This window comes from Argiope bruennichi, chromosome 4 (assembly GCF_947563725.1).
Source record: "Argiope bruennichi chromosome 4, qqArgBrue1.1, whole genome shotgun sequence".
In the NCBI taxonomy this organism is placed as follows: domain Eukaryota; kingdom Metazoa; phylum Arthropoda; class Arachnida; order Araneae; family Araneidae; genus Argiope; species Argiope bruennichi.
In genome coordinates this window covers 6329585-6351345 of record NC_079154.1, presented here as the reverse complement: position 1 = coordinate 6351345, position 21761 = coordinate 6329585, and the positions used below count along the sequence as shown (strand labels likewise).

The 21761-nt window shown below is 28.5% G+C and overlaps 1 protein-coding gene across 2 annotated transcripts in view; it reads left to right on the top strand.

Moving 5' to 3' along the window:
• Nucleotides 1-418: 418 nt before the first annotated feature.
• The window catches only part of LOC129965741 (latrophilin Cirl-like), a 716323-nt gene continuing 694980 nt past the window's right edge, over nt 419-21761 (top strand). For both annotated transcript variants that reach the window (XM_056079881.1, XM_056079880.1), the window contains exon 1: nt 419-678. The gene's annotated coding sequence lies outside the window, so the exon portion shown is untranslated. The remainder of the gene's footprint in view (nt 679-21761) is intronic.

Below are 21761 nucleotides of genomic sequence, written 5' to 3'. Positions count from 1 at the left end.
CTCAAAATATTTTTAATGCAAAATCTGAATTCATTTTAGATTTTCTGAGAAAGTGGAAAATAACTTTTTATTTATTTAATTCTATTTATTATTTTATTTTATTATTAGAGAGTTTTTTTATACGAATATATACATGAATGCCTTTTTAAGGCAGTTAACTAACTATATCCTAATGAGTAATCTTTATAATAGAATTTGACAAGTTGGTGCCAATAATCCATTCTTTATTTTTCAGTAAGTTTTATCACCAAGAACATTTATGTCATATTATAGCCAACAGATGGCGCTCAAAGTCAGAAATCTTCAAGACTTCATCCTGGGATGAAAAAACATCCTCTCCATCACGTGGGATCGACTGTTGCGGCGGCGTTGCGAGCAGAGAAATCGGAAGAGATCCGTTCTTCTTCGGCCAGTCAGTGCACTGCACCTACTTCTGAACAGTCAACAAATACTCCTACTCGCATCTGAGAGTGAAAATCGTTTGCACCTCACGATAAATGCACGTTCGATAAGCCTGTGTTGTGCTCCTGCGAACGCTCGGTAGTTGGCGGGATATCTGATGCTTTTGGATTTCGAGTGCGGACGAAGTCAGGACAAAATGTAGAAAATTTACTCAATTTTTTTATCTAGAAAAATAGACCCTATGGAGCTATCCATTGACGTTCCGAACATCAAGCGGTAAGTCGGAATGTGTAGTTGTTATTGTAATACATGAACAACAAAAATCTGCAAATCCTTAAGGTAATGAGTAGTTATATCAAAGAAGGGATGCTTCAAGGAATTCAATAGAATGTTTCGCAATTGCATGCAGCGAGACAAAATAAAAAATAAATAAATAAACAAAATTGATGAAGATAAAAGTAGAACTTCGTGGATTAAAAACGGGCGGGACAAAAAAAAAAAAAAAATCAAAAGATCTAAAATTTCTATTTGAACAAATTTGGGTTTCGTGAACATTATATTAAATAGGAAATTAAAGAGAACCAGATTAAAACACACGAGTTATCAAAAATTCAAATTCAAAAAGTTTGAATTCTCGAAGTTCCACTGTCAGATAAGACAAAAATAAAAACGAAAATCTCACAAACCTCTCGGTAATTTTTCCATATAAAAGAAAATCATTCAATTCAATTTGTATTTAAACTTGAACTTATATTTACATCGATGTTTGCTGTGGTTCCTCTTTTTAAAACCATCATTTTATAACACGTAAAAAAGATTAATTTTATACAAAGAAAACTGGATTTTGATAAAGAATCCAAAAAAAATCTTAAATACTTAACAGAAATTAACTACTCAATAAATAATAATTCTTTAAAAGTATTTTCATTTGGTTACAAAACATGCCGGTTAAAAATGAAACACTCTAGCCTTTTTTTCGGCATCACAATGAAAAGTTTCATCAAGAATATCTTAACTGAATATTTTATTCTATCATACTCTTTTTCAATTTATTTAGCTATAACTTATAATAATTCTTTTGCTTAGTAAATGCTACAACAAAAAAATCACGTATTACTTAATATCTTGTGAACCAAGATATATAAATTCAACTTAAAATTCAACATAAAAAAAAATAGAAACTCCTGAAAATAGAATCTCTTAAAATCATATCCATGGCTAGAGAAAATTATAGAAACAAATGAGAAATTTTATTCATTTCAACCTTCGAGATGATAATCATTCCTAACAGCAGTTACGCGTTAGCACTTTTAAGGCGTACCTCTCTGCCTGCACCGAAACAAGATAGAGACTAACTAATGTATGAGTCTTCTCTAATTCGAAAGTTCTGACTAGTTCCGGAAATTAAATGGGCGGGACTTTTTCTGATTGGTCAATCGGAAAGAATGCAATTCTCTTTGTGGTTGAAAGAATTAATTGTTATCCTAAGAGACAATATTCCGCATGGGAAAAAAAATTTGCCTGTGTTAAAGATCACATTGTTTCAAATGATTCATTCAACTGATTATTTTACAACTGTTTGCATTAAAATCTTTTAAAAAGGTAGAATATTCATTTTCTTGCTTTATATTCAAGAATGCGATAGATCAAGACTCGCATATTCTCAAAATCATGAAAAAGTGTTTATTTTTATTTCTTTTATTGAAACTAAGTAGCTTATAGAATAAATTTTTAGCAAATAATAAGAGGGGAAATCTGTATTCGGTGAATATTGATTAAAAAATGTATTTACTTATATAAATATTTTTAGCCGATTAAAGCTATAAAATTCTGTTTGTGTATGATAGAATTTGGAGCGTTTGCAAAACTTTTACATTTTATGTGAAAATAATGATGTCGCATTAAAAAAATAATGGCATTTTGAAAATGCAGCAAAAAAAGTTCTTCATTCAAGTAACTGGAAGATATTATGTAATCAAAAATACACACTTATTATTTAAATCTTGAATTCAAAATTAAATCAGCAATTTGATCAAAAGAATCATTTCAATTGTTGCTTTCGGTAGTAAATAAAAAAATATTATTTTCCTTTTTTTATTTATTTTTCTTCCTTTTATGAAACTTGGTATGAGTTTCTTTACATTAGTGATTTCTGTTTGATTTCTTTTTACAGTTGTTGTGTAGCTTATAAGCCAGATAACAACTACGGTTCACGAGTAATTACTTTTGTATTGTGGTCTTGTTACTCAACTGCGAACCACAAGGTCCCAGGTTCTATCCTCACTCATAACAATCCGCAACACAATTAACAATGTCGGCCTATGAAAAAATTGTTGTTGTTTTTTCCCATCAAAAAGAGTGACTGAGAGTGAATGTTTATATATGACACTTGTTACCTTCTTCAAATTGCTGATTCAGTTGTAAACTTTATTATTTTTGTGTGTGCAATTTTCAATGCAAAGTTAAATCCAATGCAATCTGTTACTCAACAGATTATTTATTGAGTAATAATTGATTTTAAGAAAAGGAAATGTTTAAACTTTTCGACTGAACTTTTTACGAAAACAACTATTTTCTTAAATGTCTACTGGCTGCCTATGAAATAAGTGCGTTCAATTAAATTTAAATAAAATATGATCCAAACACAAGAAGATATTGCATTATTTTTATGATCTCCATATTCACAACATTGCACATATTATATTTTTCTATATAACTATTACGGAGCTGATAAGTATTGAAACATAATTTTGATAAATTTCTATTTTTAATTTGAAATTATAAGTTTTTGAAAATTTTCTGAAATCGGTCAATTTTCTTTCAATTTAGTACAATTTTCAATTTTCAGTACAATTTAAACGAGATCTCAGATTTGGTAAATAATTAATAAATGGACGGTATGATTAATAATAAATAAAATAAAATAAATTTTAATAAATTATCTACTAAATTTTATAAAACCTCTTTTAAATCAATATGACAAACACATTTCCCGGCTGTGTTCTTGTCTGAAATAATAAACAATTTACGAGAAAAGTTTAGAAAATTTCTTATTAAGAATCCTTGTTATAATTTTAAGTAGCATCACGATTTAAAACTTAATATGAATAATAAAATGAAATGGCGAATTTTTTTTATGACTTCATTTTTCGCCAGGAATTTTACTTGAGATGACTTTTATGAATTTGCTTTCAATGTAGGATGCAATAAGCAGCATTATATTTTACGTAAAGTACAAAATTTTTCATTTTTCTAAGATAGCTAATTAATTTTCTTATCTTTAATGTAATAAAATTATTTTCATTTAATTGATTTTACATTAATATTGTTTCAATCTTGTCGATTTACTATCAAAATTACGTCGTGAGATTTTAATTATTACTATTTATAGAACAATACATTTTTCCATACATCCATTTCATCCTAGAGTTTAAAAAAAATGCAGTATATTAAAATAATATAGGCTTGTTTTTTAATTATTGGTTAATAAATATACACAAAATATATCTGGAAGTAAAATTATTTAAGATATATATCGTCTTCCAAATAAGGAAGGATTTACATTTTTAATGATGCCCGAGGTTGAAACGTTTATTTGTATCACAATTATTGTCATTTTAATCAAAAATAAATATGCAAATTAGTAGAAAATAGCATAGAAATTAAATGACATCAGGGAATAAATTATTTTTTCAACTTGAAGGGCCTGAAGAATTAAAATTATGATATCAAAATAATAATAATAATAATATCGGTTAAAAAAGTTAATTTCAGTTATTTTAGTTTTTTTATATTAATTCTAATCAATAACTTGAAACCGTGTAACGCCTAAATAAAAATTTAAAGAGATTCGAATCTCTATCCGAAGCACTGCAGCTAGATATTGTATTTTAAACTTGATTCGCCAATCTTTATATATTTGCTTTTAGTTATATAACAATGTTTATGTGCATTAAAAGATGTATTTAATTTAATCACGCCGAGTTTGCGTATAAATTCAGTAATTAAAACAATGTAAACTAGCCCTACCCCCCGAAGTATATCATAAAATATACGTGAGGGAGAATTTTTTTTCTCTCAAACGTATACTTATTTGCACGAAAATATGTCACTCATAGCCTTCAATGAAAAATATCTTGCTTTAGTACTTTATAATTAAAAAATCTAGATTCTAAATATAATAAATTCAATTAAAAGTGATATTTTAAAAAGGATTTTTTAAATTAAAGTACTAAAAAAGAAAGAATTATTGTTTTAATTTAAAAATATATAATTTTTTTATTCGTACTATATTTAGTCTTTTATTCGTATTATATGTATATTTCATTTTTATTCGTTACTATGATTGTAAATCAAGGATTCAATTTTTTTCTGAAATTCATAGCCAAGTGGCGTTACTAGTACAAAATCAAAATGTCACTGTATTAACTCATTAATTTATTTAATTATGAAATTATTAGAGTAGAATATTGTTGTTATGAATACACAAGTGAACAAAGCATAAAAATTCTTTCACATTAGGATGCGAAAATAAAATCGGTTGCAAAATTCTTTCTTTACAAACATGAAACAATTCAAGTTCAATAAAATTGTATTGAATTCCTCTCAAATTTCCCAAAACTGTCTTTTACAATGAAGATTTTTTGATTTTGATATTTTCGATAATTTCAATTTTATTGTCGGCAGAAAACAATTTTTACGCCGACGTAATTAAAAAAAATTACATATTTATTGAGACCAGTTTGATAAAGTGCCATTCCTTCTTTGATTTTAATGCCTTCTTAAAAATTTTCTTAATTACCTGTACGTTAATTTACAATGTATATTATTGTATTTCATGTTGCCTTTAGAACTAGTGGTCATTCGCATATAAATGAAGGTGGTAGTAATAACTGCACATTGTAATTTCTTCGCACGTGTATAAATTAAAAGTATATATTTACAAAAATCTTTTTAAATGTTTTGTAAGTTGATAGATCGCTTAAAAGTTACCATCTAGTTGCTAATAAATTTGTAAAAAAAATACATATTTTATGAAATTAAAATATTAAGATATTAAGCATAGCAAAGTATTAGATATTATGTATAATAAGCATAATTAGTTAGATATTGAGCACATTAGGCAATTATGACTCAAAATAAATAAATAAATAGCAACATTTGCCTTTTCATGAAGCTATTAAAATAAAAATTAATTTAGCATAAAATATAAACATGATGTTAAGTTAAAATATATTTTGAAATGTGAAACCAAATTAATTAGATTATGGAAAGAAGAGCCTCGTAATATGCTCTGCCTAAGGTGTCAAAATGTCTAAATTGCTTGAAAGGGAATCCTAAAAAAAAAAAAAATGGAATACCTTATTAATCTTTCGCAATGTTTATATACAATTCCAGTGAAATAGTTTATGAAGGTTTTTATTACCCTCTAAATGTGCAGATAAAACTTCCGAAATTATTCTAAGCAATTATGCATTTTTACAAACATTCATGTGAAGCTGCATGTGAGTTTAAAATGCCTCCTTTTACCATCTTTTGCAATGTCACTTTATCGATGTACTTTTTTGGAACTTGAAAATGGGTTTCTCTGAAGAAAATTCTTCATCTGAGATAAAAGTCCTATGTCTTGAGGTCAGGGAAATAAGCTGGTTGTGAAACACCAGAAAGTGATAGTCTGACACCAGGAGGGACCTGTGAATCACCATTATCCTAATGCAGCACATACAAATTGACCATTCCCGCGAATGAAAGCTTTGAATACCTGAAATCACGAGTTACAAGCATTTTCTGCCTGTATTTAAATTGGATAAAAAAAAATTCTGACAAGTCGACAATATGATATTCTTCTTTTTCCAGAAATGGCATTATTCCTTTATATTTGGAAAATATTTAAAATTTTCAGAATTTTTTTAACGCAGTAACACTATCGTTTAAATATATCATAAGGGAACAATAACTTCTAAAAACAAACAAATAGCTTCTTATAAGACGTCCATAAATGATTAATGAACACGAATAATCTGAAATGAAAATGGATCTGCAAGTATATCTGTTGGAAAAAAAACGGGGCTCAGAACAAGTCACGCAAATTCGCAAGATGTGGAATATCGGATATCGTTTGACATTCTTTTTCACGGCAGACGATACTACTATTTTTCCCGCCGCTTTTCATCGTCGCTTTTTAGGGTATCTCTTAGGAAATCTGTTGTCTGATTCGAGAAGTTATGATCACTAGAAAATTTCGCATCATTTTGCATATCATAGTGGATGACTTTAAAGGATAAATTTCTATCTACGCCTTTTTTTTAGCGGGGGGGGGGCAGAGAAAGGAGAAGGTTTATAAAATATTCATGTTTCGTTCAACTTTTTGAACGAAGTATATTCTTCTGAGGCATTAAAAATAGAGCATAGATTCGTAGTTTGAATAAATGTAAAAATGTTGAACAAGATTTATGAAGTTTTTAGAATTTTGAAAGTAATATTTTGAATATGAATCTTTTCTTCCGAGTTTATTGTGATGCAAAAAGTTGCATTATATGATATATAAATGTATTTTCTGAATTTATAGTGGATTTCTTTCTTATTTTTTTTAAGTGTTGTCATGTTTAAGGAAAAAAAAATGCGTTAACTCATGGAAATTTATTTAAGTTATTCTATTGTATGAGAACAAAAACAGATTATTAATTTTACCGAATAGTTTTGAAAAGAAAATCACAAATTTTTACTGTGGAAATTTCTTTTAAAAGTACATTACATCACGTAAAATTTAAATTTATTTGAAAACTAAATTTTGCACATATTTAATACGTACTAAAATTTATCGTGAATTTTTTGAACCTAGCTTTTTAAACCTTTTCCTGACAGATGGTACGGGTATTGTACCATTAAGATTTTTCACTTTTCATATTGACTGGTATGGATTTCGTATTATGCAAACAAGGAATTTTTCTCTCTTCTTAGAACCAATTGATACGAAGTTCTAACTATCCAGCCAATAATTAAATCATTGATTATTTCGGTTCTGATGGTTGAATAATCAATCGATTTCTGACAAGTGGTGATAGACAGGATTTCATATGTTAAATCTAAATCTAGGTAGAAACCATTTGTTAATATTAATTACATGGGTGATGAATAGGAACCGGGGGGGGTGAGAATGTTAAGGCTCCTATCCCATAGTTAATGAACTCTAAACTAACCCTAATGTTAGTTTAGATTTCAAAAGAACTCTAAATTAACATTATTTAAAAAATAATTGGCAGATACTTCTAAATATAGCAGTAATTGATCGGACTAGTTTCAAGAAATGGTTACTGCAAGCAAAACACAAATATGGGCCATTTACCACTGAAAGTTCTGAAGATAACTCATAAATTGGAACTGAATCTGCTTCTACCTCAAATGCTATCAAAGTGCTGCAAATGTCACCTTAGCTACATTTATCATGAATTCTTGATTCATGCATATGGATAGATATATGCTAGAGCAACTGAGAATAAAATCATCATAATTGCAACAGCAGTGATGAAAGCTATGAGAGGATAGAATCCATAAAGCCTGCCTCTGACGAGTTGATAGGTGTGATGTTAAAAATTGAAACTAATTTTAGACGAGTCTATTTCTACAAGTTAGGTGGCGAATGTAAAATTAAATTTTCCGGATCTGACTGTATTTCGTTCTTTTATAACACGCGATTGAAGATATATCGATAAGAAGAAGCAAGGGAGAAAATATGCGGAGTTTATACTTAAACAATTTTGTCTTTTTTTCACAACCTTTTCCACGTTATATACCTTTCAACCCCCTCTGTAAATGGCATATCTGCTGAATTTTAAAGTCTGTCGCTAATTCTTCAGAGTCATTTAATAAGGGAAATGTTACTAAATGATTCAAATAAAAATTGGTAAATGCATTTTTAGAAAAAATTAATGAAAAATTGCGAATTAAGAAAAGTTTCTGAATTACTTCTGCTGAGCGAATTAAGAAATATACGAAGAAATTGAATGAAGAATAATTCAAGATTGAATGAAGAAGAATTCAATGAAGATAAAAATTGAATAATAAATGAAGAATATATAAGAAAACATATCAAATGAAGTGTGTTTATGATGCCATGATTTGCGTTTGCAATCTTATTTTTCTTTTGTATTTGAAATTTACAAATATAACAGGATTTGCATAGAACCATTTTAAATTACTTGCATTGCTATATATTATCTCAAGAAATCTGAGCATAAGATTAACCAGTTTTTCTCATCGATATTCTCATATATTTTTACTGTATTAAGTGTCCCATGTGTAAATGTATTGTATAGTAAATAGAACTGTAAATTTAAAGCCGACTGAGTTGTAAATTTAAAATATAAAACTTTATATCTGCTGTTGGAGCATAAATATGTATTGAAATCCAATTATATAATTCATTTCTTTTTTTAGTTATTGCGCGCATATAAATACGAATAGACTGTTCATCTGAAAATTTGATTCGCCTTTGATAAATACGGTCTACAAAACATAATAAATTGTGCATCAAATCTCATCGAGTCTGGTTGTTTCATTACCTATTTACCAGGATGGACGGTTGGACAGATAGGCACATACATTTCCCTCTAACATCTTACTTTTATTTTTTGATCCATGTTTACAATTTAAATATATATACAACGAGAGAGAATTCTGGAGACACATTTCATTTGTCAAACTCACTATATTTCTGAGTTATCATATCCGTAGACAGACATAATTAGTTTTGAAACTGTTTTATTTTTTTAAGCCTCAGAAAGATCTTAAGATTTATTAAAATATCGAATGTTTTGTTGAGTGCAATATATATATATATATATATATATATATATATTTTCGTTACACGAGAAACGAAATCAAGACTTACATAATAACATTTTAATGTAATGAATATAATCTTTTTTCGAATATTTCATCAGTTAAAAAAATGACTGGCCATTCTTGCAGTTCTTAAAGAATAATTTCCTAGAAAAATCAACACAAGTTAACTAAACAGTTTAATTCAATCATTCGAATAAAAATAAAAACTTCTTTTCTGCATTTGATCAAGTAGCTTGAAAAAATTTATTTTTCAGACAAAAAAGAAAACATATAAGCTGCACTGACGTAATTGTTTTATTAAATTTAGTTATTTGGAGCTAATAATTATTAAATTATCGAGACATAGCCTATTTTCTGAAAAAAGAATGCAATAAATTTCTCGTAAAAGTCAGCGTGATATTTAAAATACATCTATGCCATAAAATAATTATTTTCTGCAGGAATAGAAATATATTTTATGCTTATGGGGCGTAAATATTTTGTTTCCATGAAAATGTAATAAAATATTTTCGTGAATTTTTTAATCAGCATCTGTAATGTTTATAACATTATGTGATGTTTAAAATAGTTCCATGCACTAAAAGAAATATTTTGTATAGGAATGGTATTATATTTTATGATTATTTGACGAAAATATTTTATTTCTATGAATTTCATGAATTTTTAATCAATATCTTTAGAATATATTAAATTTTAATAGTCTTTTCACATCGCCATATTCAACTCATAGAAATAGAAATCAATGTGATCGTCAAAAAATTCGAATTCATGAGTTTGAAGAATTTCCAGGTTAACACCTCCCCGGGGCCTAAAAACATGCTTTTGGAAAATTATGTTTGTCTGTGAACACAATAATTTAAAAGCGCTTTGAGCTATCAGGAGGAAATGTGGTGTGTTGTCATCAAATCTCGAATGAATTTTTTCCTCATGAGGTTTGATTGTCTGTAAGCCTGTGTCCAAGTAAATGCGATCACTGCAAAACGAAACGAGCTGGATGAAAAAAACCTGAGCTCAGTTTTAACATCTAATGTTTAAACATGTCAGATTTTGAACCCAATTCATCAAGTGACTGACCATCCATTCGTTGTAAACCTGCAAGCATATGGACGAGATAACGAAAAAAAAAAAATTCTGAATGAAATTTAGTTTGGGCATTGATACTAAAATTGGAGTTGTATGCCAAATTTTGATTTCAATCTGTAAAAAAAAAAAATAACTTCTTAAATGATTTTAAGTTTCTTTCACTATAGTACTTGTGTGAAAATCTAATGCATTGTGCACTATAAAAATTTTCTAATTAGATATTTACTATCTGCTTGTATTGTTAATTTCCAAATGAATTCTTGCTATTCTTGATGTACATCTTAATTGTGTTTTTGTTACCTGTGCTTCGTGTTTTTTGGAATATTTGAGTCATAAAGCGTCGTTTTCCCTTATCAATCTTGTTGGACTTCATTTGACATACATCCCCCCATATGAATTTCATAAAAATATTTTTTACGAATATCGGTCATCAAATGATGTAAATATCCTCTTGTAAATTTACAATATTGCTATTCAGTCAGAATGTCAGCATCGGATATAAAGAGTAAATATTAATTAATAATTTAGAATTTAAAGCATTTACTTAGCAATACTGTACAAATGATTTTATATTAAAACCGAACGCATGTCGGTCGCAAAAGAAGGCAAACCTTAATATCCAGATAATAATTGGAAATTTTTTCCCTAAGATATATAATATCATATTGGTGGTAAAACCGAAACTTTCCCCCCCCCCTTTGAAACCACTGAAAGATAAGAGCATTTGTCCCTATTACCCACCCATGGAGCCACTGATTTTTCTCATAAGCAGTTCAGCCTAGCAAACTTACATTCTAAAACAATGTAAATATGATTCGAGAATATTTTGAATATGTGAAGAAGCATTGTATTAAAACTGAATTTAAAAGAATGATACAGCTGTTACAACATTCTTTCCGCCCATAGGGTAAAATTTATAAAGAAGAAAAAATTTACATTACACTTAAATTATACATACTTTACTGCCAACCGTTAATAAAGACAACAAAAAAATCACGATGCTAAACATTCTTTTCTCTTCATCTTTTCGTATATTCTTTTTTTACAGTATCATTCTCTAATTATTATAAAATTTATTTAGATATTCAAAAAGAACCTGAAATCGATGAAATAATATATATATATATATGTTCTATTTATTAAAGAAGCGATTCTAAGGAAGTATTTTATGAAACTCCGTAATTGGAAATCCAACCGAGATAGCTTTCTAACTTTTCTCGTTAGTTTTGAAATAACCTCTTTCAGGAGTGATTAATAATGTTAACAGTGTTTCAGATGAAAGTTCCATTTGGGGAGGAATTGCACATACTTGAAAAGGATGAATGATAAGATATCCTTAGAATAATTCTTTGAAAATGTTTTCCATACATAAAATGAATGGAAAATTTTATCTTCCATCTACTTTGCTAAATATTAATTTCTTCTAAAATGCTTTTAGATAAGAAATGATTTGTGAAATCCATACTTGATAAAAAAAAAAAAGTCTTTATTTTAAACTCGTAATTAGAATAAATATTTTTTACTTGCTATTTCAATAAAGAAAGAAAATTCATTAATACTCCCTATTTACATTTTTGTGGTAAGCAGACAAAAAATGAAATATTAATTAATATTATATAAAACTAAGCCTATTTGATAAATAATGTTAAGTTACTATTAAATAAAAAGAAATTTGAATGAAATTCGTTATTTTTGGAATTATATTGAACTGTTTTAAATAAAAATTATTTTTTGTTATTTTTTTGGAAATACTGAGGTAATTAAAAGAAAATATGAAATATGAAAATATTTTATAATTCCGTGTTATTTAAAGGAACAAAGATACAAAGATCTCAATGTTATTTGAAGAAGAAATCTCAATGTTATTTGAAAAATTCCAATTCCATTTTTTTTAATGGATTCATTGTGTGAAAATTGCATCAGGAAATTAAATGGAAATGTATTTTCACAAAATGTATGTCAAATATACACCAGAATTTAACTTTGAATCTACGATTCCATTTGCAAAAGGGTAAAAGATAGGTAGTTAGTATTAGTATAGGTAGTAGATACATTAGATCAGGGTTTTTGAAAGAATGGTTAACACTAAAGTGTCATTTCATTATTCTTTATTGTTCGATTTTTCAAAAAAAATAAAACATTTAAATGAATGTTAAATAGGTCTATTTTACATTTCTTTTTATTCTTTATTATTTTAGTGCGTGTTTTTTGTATCTCTTTTAATTTGCTTTCTGTGAGTATAAATGACAGAATATGATCATAATTTTATTACCTTCGTTTATAAATGAAGCTATAGCGGCATTAAATGTAATAAGGATTTAAACTGTCGAAAGGCTTGAACGTCACTGCGCTTCATTCATTTTTATGAGCATGATGGCAAGAGCTCAAATAAAAATATTTTCATGTCACTCCCTTTTTTGTAATGCAATAATTATATTTAAAATTCGACATCTGAAATATTAAACTATATTTTTTTATGAAAAAATAAAACTTATAACACGGAACACTGCCACGACACTGCAAGCAGCAACAAAATCTGATTCAGTTTACCATTTCATATCTTATAAAAACATATCAGCCGCATATAATATCAGATAAAACATTCTTCGCAAGCATGTGAAATTTTCTTAGAAAAACATTTTCTATACAAAGAAAACATATATTCCCCTATTTTCTATGATTTTATATCGATAAATAATAAAATAATCTTATAAATATCTTCAAAGAAAATGTATATATAAATTCAATATAAATATATATTTTTTGTATTAGAAAATTTATATTCCGAACTCGTTCTCTGTAGAAACATTGTACTACGTTATTCTCAGAAAGTCTTCGTAACTTTTCGCTTATTTTCGTCCATTTGTGTAAATAAAAAAAATAAATTAAAGGTCGCTTTCCCCCTTCAGGCTATCGTATTTTCAAGAATTACATTCCGGTTTTATTTTGAGTTGCAACAAGACTAAAAGTATTGAACAAAATTCTAAATTTTTTGGAGAATTAGAATTCCCACTTGGCTAAGGGCTATTATAAAGAATTCATGTGAGTTAAAAAAAATAATAAAACAAAATATTGTTTTTAAAAAAATATTCCCAAAAAATTTTACATCACTTTGGATTTCTGTTTTTTTTATTTTTTTATTTTATATCTTTCTTAAAAATGTTGATTAGCAATAAATTGAAAATCGGATTATTCTGACTAATCCAGGATGTTTTGTAATTCTCCTGTCGATATTTCTTTTCTTATGGTACAAAAGGCGTACATAAAAAATTCCACTTATCAATTATAACCCATCTTCGATATATCTTCATATTTATTGCCAACGGAAGCAAAGCAACAATACCAAAAAAGTAACATGGGATTGATGACTTGACATGCTTTAGAGATATAAAGATGTATTAATTGTTGTATTTCAACCAACTTGTGACATTTTTGGTGTAAGACTGTATGCATTGGAAGCTATGACTTGTGATTTAACAAATCAGTGTATGAAATTCAAAAATATTATGACCTGAAATTATGATTATTCAATCCATTAAGTAACTGCAAATTCTATGCCTGGTAAAAATGGGTTAGGTGAAATTTTTCCGAAGTTGATTTTTAACTCTGAATAAACTTATCGTTAAAAATTAATAAAAGAAAGGAACAACAATACATTTCGAGGTATACAGATCCAAACAAAGCTAAATCATGGAAAAAAGAGAATAAAACCCATACAATCGTAGTAAATCCAGTCTAATCGCTATTATTTGTTGGAAACATCTTAATATATTCATGACAGTCAAAATCCGAACTGGCATTTGGTTATAAAAATATTTTTCAAACTGCTGAGGTATAATTTATTTAGTTCTAGATTATTATTAAGCAAAAGAGTTTTATATTGTATTTGCTTGATCCATTTTATCCTGATAATTCTCATTCAATCCTTCAATCTAAGAAAATTAATTCAGATTATCCAAAAATATTTGATCAAAAATGCAATTTGTCTCCAATTTCTAGAATTTCAAAAATAAATAGGGTTGAAATGTATTTTAATGTGTTCGTTGTATCTGTCCCCAATATAGTAACACAAATGAACATGCAAAGTAGTTTTTCCAGCAGCCTTATACTCAGTATTGTTTATATTCTCAGCCATCTTAATATTCGATTTTGGTGCTCTGATATTGTTGGCGTCTATGGCAACTTTTGCACATGTGTGTTTATTTCGCCAAAAAAGAGGTGAGAAGAAAAATAAAAGGAGGAGATATTTACATTTAGCAATAAGATGAATTCGGATTATTCACGGAAATGGGAGACATAACCATCACTTCATGAAGTATAATGATCGAAATGTGCTTGTACCGGGATCCTGAAACGAACAGTATCTGATAAGACACTTTAAAGTAGATCTCAAACATAATTTTTTCTATTTACATATAATTCTACGTTTTTTATGTACGAAATTATGATGTATATGGCAGTTTCTCTTTACTACTACTTAAAGGTCATTATGGTTGTCGAGGAGTTCTCTTGCCAGTCTCTTTAATCTAATATCTTTATTCTCTAATAAATCGCTTTAAAGTGCAGTTTTCTTTGAACATGCTTTTATTTCATTTCACCTCTTTTATGTTTGAAAAGAAGAATTTTTACATACGGGCATGCTAAAATTCTCAAATTTTTTATATTTAAGTATTCTAGAGTCTTATTTAATATTTTTAGAATTTAATTTTCAATTAATCGATTCATATAATCAAATTTTGATTTTATAAAGGTGGAGCTCACTGGTGGTGAATTTAATAAAACTTGATTTCAAAATGACACAATATTTATAACAAAAATAATAATAAAGACTAAAAAGTAGACAATAATTAAGATGAAATAAATTCTACTTTTTAGCGCGCTATTAAAAGAATACCTTTATATCTAGTTTTTATTTATTTCATTTATCTTTTCTTGATCTTTAGCCAATTGTTCCACACATAAATCATTTTCTAGCCTCACATTTCCGTAGTACTAATTTGCCTTCAGCACATACTACAACTCAGCACCCAGCTACGGTTCGGAAGCTTATTCTGCACATCAATTCAGCGATCCGAAAGCAGTCATCGGATTGTTAGACGTGGAGACACGCGTTCCTACTCGGCAACTGGCATTTACACTGCTTCTCAATTCCACCTCTCACCTACCGGCGGATCATCCAGCCATCCCCTGCCTCAAATCCATCAGTTTAACATATTCTCTGCTTGTCATCCCAGAAATGTCACTAAAGGTCTTCTAAAAGTGTCTTTTAATTTTTATTTAGTCAAACTTCTCGCAATCAATGCCAGATATTGAATATCCTGCATTTAATAGAATTAAATGACAATAACTTAGTGTTCATTTTGCTTGCATATTACTACAGTACACACTCGAGTATCCGGTTCGCGACTTTCCGGCCTGGTGTTTCAAAAACTGAAAAACTGTTAAGTTTTGACTCTTATCTTAGGATTACCTTTTCATATCTGTGTATCGTTTATCAGTGAAAAATAAAATCAAAGGAACATTTCTCAAGAATTAGGTATACGATTTTTATGTTAACGTTTTGTTTATGTTTCCAGAATTTAAGTTAGGCATTACAGAATTTATGTTAAAACATGAACAGTTTATATTCTTTAACTTACTTTTTAACTTATAAATTCTTAAAATGTGCAGTGCAGTATATAAATATACATATAAACTATCAGTATAGATTCTATTTTAACTCGACGCGTTACCGGCAACGGCTTCTATGATTCACCAGGCCACGATCGCATTCACATTCTGCTGGGCTTGAGATAAATGGAGGGCTAAATATTCAAAAATAAGCAAGAAAATGCATATTTTAACAGTGAGTTTTGGTATAGAAACTTTGCTTTCAGGTATTGGTAGGAAAAGAAATAAATTCATAGAATTCTGGCCAATCCGGCTACTTTTTTATCCGACCCTCCCTTCCGAAATATTAGACCGGATACTCGGGAGTGTACTATATTAAGAAATTGCATTTTAAATATCATAATGGCTATTTCTCTATTCAGTGGTTGATTTAGGTATTTTGGAATCCCTAAAGCATTAGGTATTATGAGATCGGTCTTTAAAAGCTAATCCATTCAGTTTCAAATTTTAATACATCTTTAACTAAATCACATGCTAATAATTTAGTTAATATTTTTTCATTTCAATAATTGCGAAAATACACATGTTCTTATTTATTTATTTTTTAATATTATATTACTGAAAAATGACTAAAATAAAATTCAAAAAATTAGCCTTTATATTATTAAAGAAGAAAAAATCAATTATTATGATGGATTGAACAGAAAAAATAAAATTCAAACAAATATAACATTAATAACATTAAAATTATTATTTTTCGTAGACTATCAAATGAAATATAACACAATCAATTAAATGAATAACCAAATGAATAATTAATATTGCAATATATTATAGAAAGTTTTAATCATTCCGTGATTTTTATGAAGATTTTAATAATTCAGTGTAAAGGTAAATTATTTTTCTAATATTTTATAATTTATGAAATTTGCACTTTTTACAAACCTATTTATTTAGTTAAAAGCCTAATAACATTTTTAAATCCAACTTTCTACGCCCCCCCCCCTCTACTTCTACTTAACCTAGGACCCTAGGCTGCTGCCTAACCTGTTTCTATCACTGTTACAATCGTAGATCAATTTTATTTATATGTGTAGTAATTTATGGCAAGAGAAATAAATAAATAAATGAATGAATAAAATGAAATGAGTCGGAAAAACTTTTGAGAGAATATTAAAGTAAAATTATTAAAAAAATAAATCAAAGAAGACTGTTTAGAAGAGACAAAAAGAAAAAAAAAAGAATTTGTAGGAATGTAAATTTATGACTTTTCCTATAGCAGGAGTGAAATGTTAGTTCTGCAATTTCGACTCCGTTTTGTATTATTTATTTTTCGTTTCGCCATGTTCCGAAAATTATCTAAGATAAGCGTATCTAAGTATAGATTCGTGTTATTATGCACTACAGTCCTGCACCTCGAGGAGATAACATACCTTACTGTCTAATTGTGTAAGCTGTCTGAGAAAAACACATGTTCGAAAATTCGAAAGTTTTTAAGACCTGCATTACTCTCAGAAATTCTAAATTCCAAATTATTCTTAAAGCTAGGCATTCCAACAAGATATAATCAAGAAGATTATAGAGAACAAAACTAAATCATGAATTATAGAGATCATGATTAATTTTTTTGAAAAAAAAATCGAAATTGGAATTGTTTTATCTTCTGTATATTTTCAAATCTTCTATGCATCTTAAAATGTATATTTTAGAATTGCTTGATAAGTTCCTGTCTATGCCCAACAGATATTTTTGCTTTATTTATAAGTTATATGATTTTTTAATAAGTAATATCCAGAATTTTGAAATCCGGTAAATAAATAAATATTATTTAAATAAATTTGGATTTTCTAACTGAAAATATCTCAGACTTCTATCGAATTACCTGCAACAAAAAATAATTTATAGAAAGCATAGTTCAACTAAAGGCATTTATCATTCGTTTATAAACCCGCTTTCCACCGCACAATACTTCATGCAAATGGCGCCACGAGATTTCAAACAAGTTCCGCCATCCCATAAATCCAATGTGATGACACTGTGACAATGGAATTGATTTGTTTATTGACCTTTGCGACTCACCCCCGTATCATAACTTCTGCGAGGATGCATTCGAATCAGTTTGTTGCAAAACAACAAACGTTCTTTTTCAGAATTTCGGGAAACACGCGTGGTTGGCTGTATTCAAAATGGCGCCGTTAAGTGAAGTGTAACCCCGATTCTTTTGCAAAATGTACTTCTCTGCATCAAGCGGGAACTTTTGAGGGACAATAACTGTTGGGGCAGAAGTTATGAGGCGAGGCTTCCTGGAAGTGACGCATTTTTAGTAACTGGTAATTATATAAACAAAGCAGCAGAAGCGCTAATGGTTATAAAGATTCTGTTTCGCCCGGGAGTTTGTTTCCGCCTCTTTCATTCCAGGCAGGCCTCGCAATTACGTCGAAAGCATCGTGATCCAGGATATCAAGAATTCAGGGTTAGAATTTGATTTGGAGTGGCTTCGAGGAAGCATGGAATTGTGTTTCATCAGATAAGGCTTCTTGGGATTTCGGAATAGATTCTGTGCAATTTGGGATAAAACTATTGGAATTAAGAGGAAACTTTAAGGCTTTGGTTGTAAAATTCGGTGACATTTGAAGGTATTCTGGTCCAGGAAGGCTTCATTATAACATGCGAATTTCTTGTAATGTTTTGAGAATTATAAAAGGAGGATGATAGTGATTATAACTTAATTATCACACAGCAGTGATAATCTTTTTTTTTTTGGTGGGAGGTTACAAAATTATACATTTATTAACAAATAAAGTAAAAAAAATAATTAAATAAGTATTACTCGAAATAAAAAAAAAATCATCAAAAAAAAAATATTTCCATTACTTTAAAGACATATATAGATGACTCAAACGATGGAAATGAAACTGAACATATATTCATTTGCAGATGGAATTCTAAAAAGTAATTTTCGAATTATTAAAATAATCTGCTGCTATTTATAAATTTTGTTTAATACAGTAAAACTAACCTCCATAAATAAGTTAAAGTGTATCGCTTTCTAAATTGTAACCTTACAAAGTTAATGTAGCATTTTAATTTTACACAATAGTAATTTATGTATTCACAATGGTCAGGCGTCTTATATACTTGATCCTTTAGGTTGCGACTATATTTAAACTCTTAATTAGATAGCAATTTCAATTTGGAACATATATTATTATTTGTATTCACATAAGAGGATAAAGGTTATTCAAGACACTTCTGCGCTTCCAAGTACTTTATTCTATTTTAACTTAAATATGAATGTAATTGCCGAATACTCTAATATTCGATGCAAGTGTTGAAATGTTTAAATTTTATGAAGAAAAAAAATGTAAAAATTGGATTCTTGTTATTATTGTATTAAAGAAATAATTAAAAATGTGAATAAGTAATTTTACGAGTTCTTATTAATAAAGATATATGGAAGAATACTATAATAAATTGGGCTGAAATTTAAAAGTCTTAGATTATAATTTATATAAAATATGAGTTAAAATTAATATTCGATTAAACAAATATGAAAGTTATTCCAGTTAACACAAATGCTTGAAATTTATTATTTTGTGCTGAAGTGACTCATTTTCCTTCTATATTTGTTGATAAATGTCGATATCTATTTAGATCTAAAAATATAGTGTTTAATGATATATTTGTATTTACGGATATCTGGTGTCATTTCTTATAACTTTTATCTTATAACTTTAAATCAAATTTTATATTTAGATAAGATTTTGCTTTTTAAGTTTATTTATATAGTGTCTTTCCTGAAAAACATGATTTTACATGCAAAAAAGCATTTTTTATAATTAACTATTAGAGACTTTTTCAAACTGCTGTCATGCTGACAGTGTCATGTAAAGCCATCATGTTTAACTCATGACATTCATGATTTCTTTTCTAATTAAATGACCAGTTCATATGTTAGTAAGACTGAAAAATATTCATATTTAATCAGTATGTGATTCGTATCTAAATATTTTCTCCGAAAAAACTTGATTTTATTTTTTTAAAAATGCCGAGCGGAACTCGGTCTCCCAGGTACTTCCCACTATAATTCTGAAAAATTCCACTAGCATTCTGAAGAAAATATTAATGTTAAAAATATTTATACTATTACTAAAATAATCATTAATTTCTGAAGTGTTACTCTTTGAAATTTAATAAATTTATCGAATATTAAATACATTCTTTATCATATTAATTAAAAGCACTCTTTGATTAATTACTGTCTGTTTTCAGATAAAGAAACTTTCTGCTTTTTGCGCATTTTCCAATCAGTTTTAATTTTATCAAAATTAGGGTGAAATGACAAATCGAAGAAGAGACTCTCATTGACGATGTATCGAAAATAACACAGTTTCAAATTTAAAAATAAATAGCAAATTTCGAAAACAAAATGAAAAGCTACATCCAGAAAGGATACCTAGGTGAAATGAAAAATAGGGAAGAGATTTTTGTTTTTCATTGAACGATGTATCGGAAATAACACAGTTTGAAATTAAATTTTAAAATTCGGAAACAGAATGGAGATCAACATCCGAAAAAAATTATAGAGTGAGATGACAAATCGAGGAGGAGACATTTTTTCCCCCACCAAACGATATATCAAAAATTGCACATTTTCGATTTTAAAAAAATAGAAGAATTCGAAAACAAAATGAAAATCAAAATCTGGAAAGGAAAAAAAATAATAAATAAATGCATTTGACGGAGAATTCTAGAAATTTTTTTTTCTTATTCTCTGTGCCTTCTCAGGATTAAAAGCGTCAAAAAATGATAGACAAGGACTAAAATGGGACAAGGGAATGGTAGACTGAAATCGTTTTAATGACTTTTGATTAAAGAGTCAACCAACTCCAGATGCAACTTTCTGGCTACAGATATTAAATAAAAATGTTCCATTGTTGATGGGCAAAATAATATTTCATATTATTATTATTATCCATAGATGATATTCTTTAGTTTAAGAAAACGTTTTGGCTACATTAACTAACTTCGCAACGGATATTCAAAATATAGAGAACTACATTTCTAAAACATTCATTGTTCTAATAATATTTACAGCAACTCTTAGAATCTTCGAGGCAGACGAATGTATAGCTAAAATATTCTTGATTAGTGCAAGCGCGCCCAGAACATTTTCTGTTCTCTTGCAGACGTCGACGCTCCCACCAACTATCAGGAAGTAAACATCTCACAAGCTCAGAGAATTATCTCATTTTGGTGGTTATTTATTTCAACTCAACACACTGGCGCTCCAATATTATAAATTACACGAGCAGGAACTGCATCTCTTGGCGAGAATGATTTATAAGGTCAATGAATTGCTGCGTCCCATTATTTCACGCATTGTGTTCGATTCAGTCCATCCGCTCTCTGCAAATGTTGCTGCCTCTGTTAAAATGTTGCAGAGAAGAGGCATCGAGGTTTAATTCGTGTAATTGTTAAGGTGGGGCAGATGAAGTTTTTTTCTTGATTCCAGGAGCACCGAATGCGGGTTGTTTTTGCCCAGGGCCCGCATGGATGGATCATGCAAGTGTTATGAAATGGTGTGATGGAAATTCGTTTGATTGCAAGGTGGATTGATTCATTAATTTTGTCCTGGGAACGTTGGTGGCGATGCCACGGAAGCGTTTTAAAAAATAACATATGAACTGTTAAAAAAAACTGACTATCAAGTAGAATCTTGAAAGTGAAATATAATATTTCGAAAAAATAAATTAATGGATAAAAAGAAGAAGGAAGAGGAGTAAATTCTCATTCTTCTTTTTGAGATATCAAACCACCTG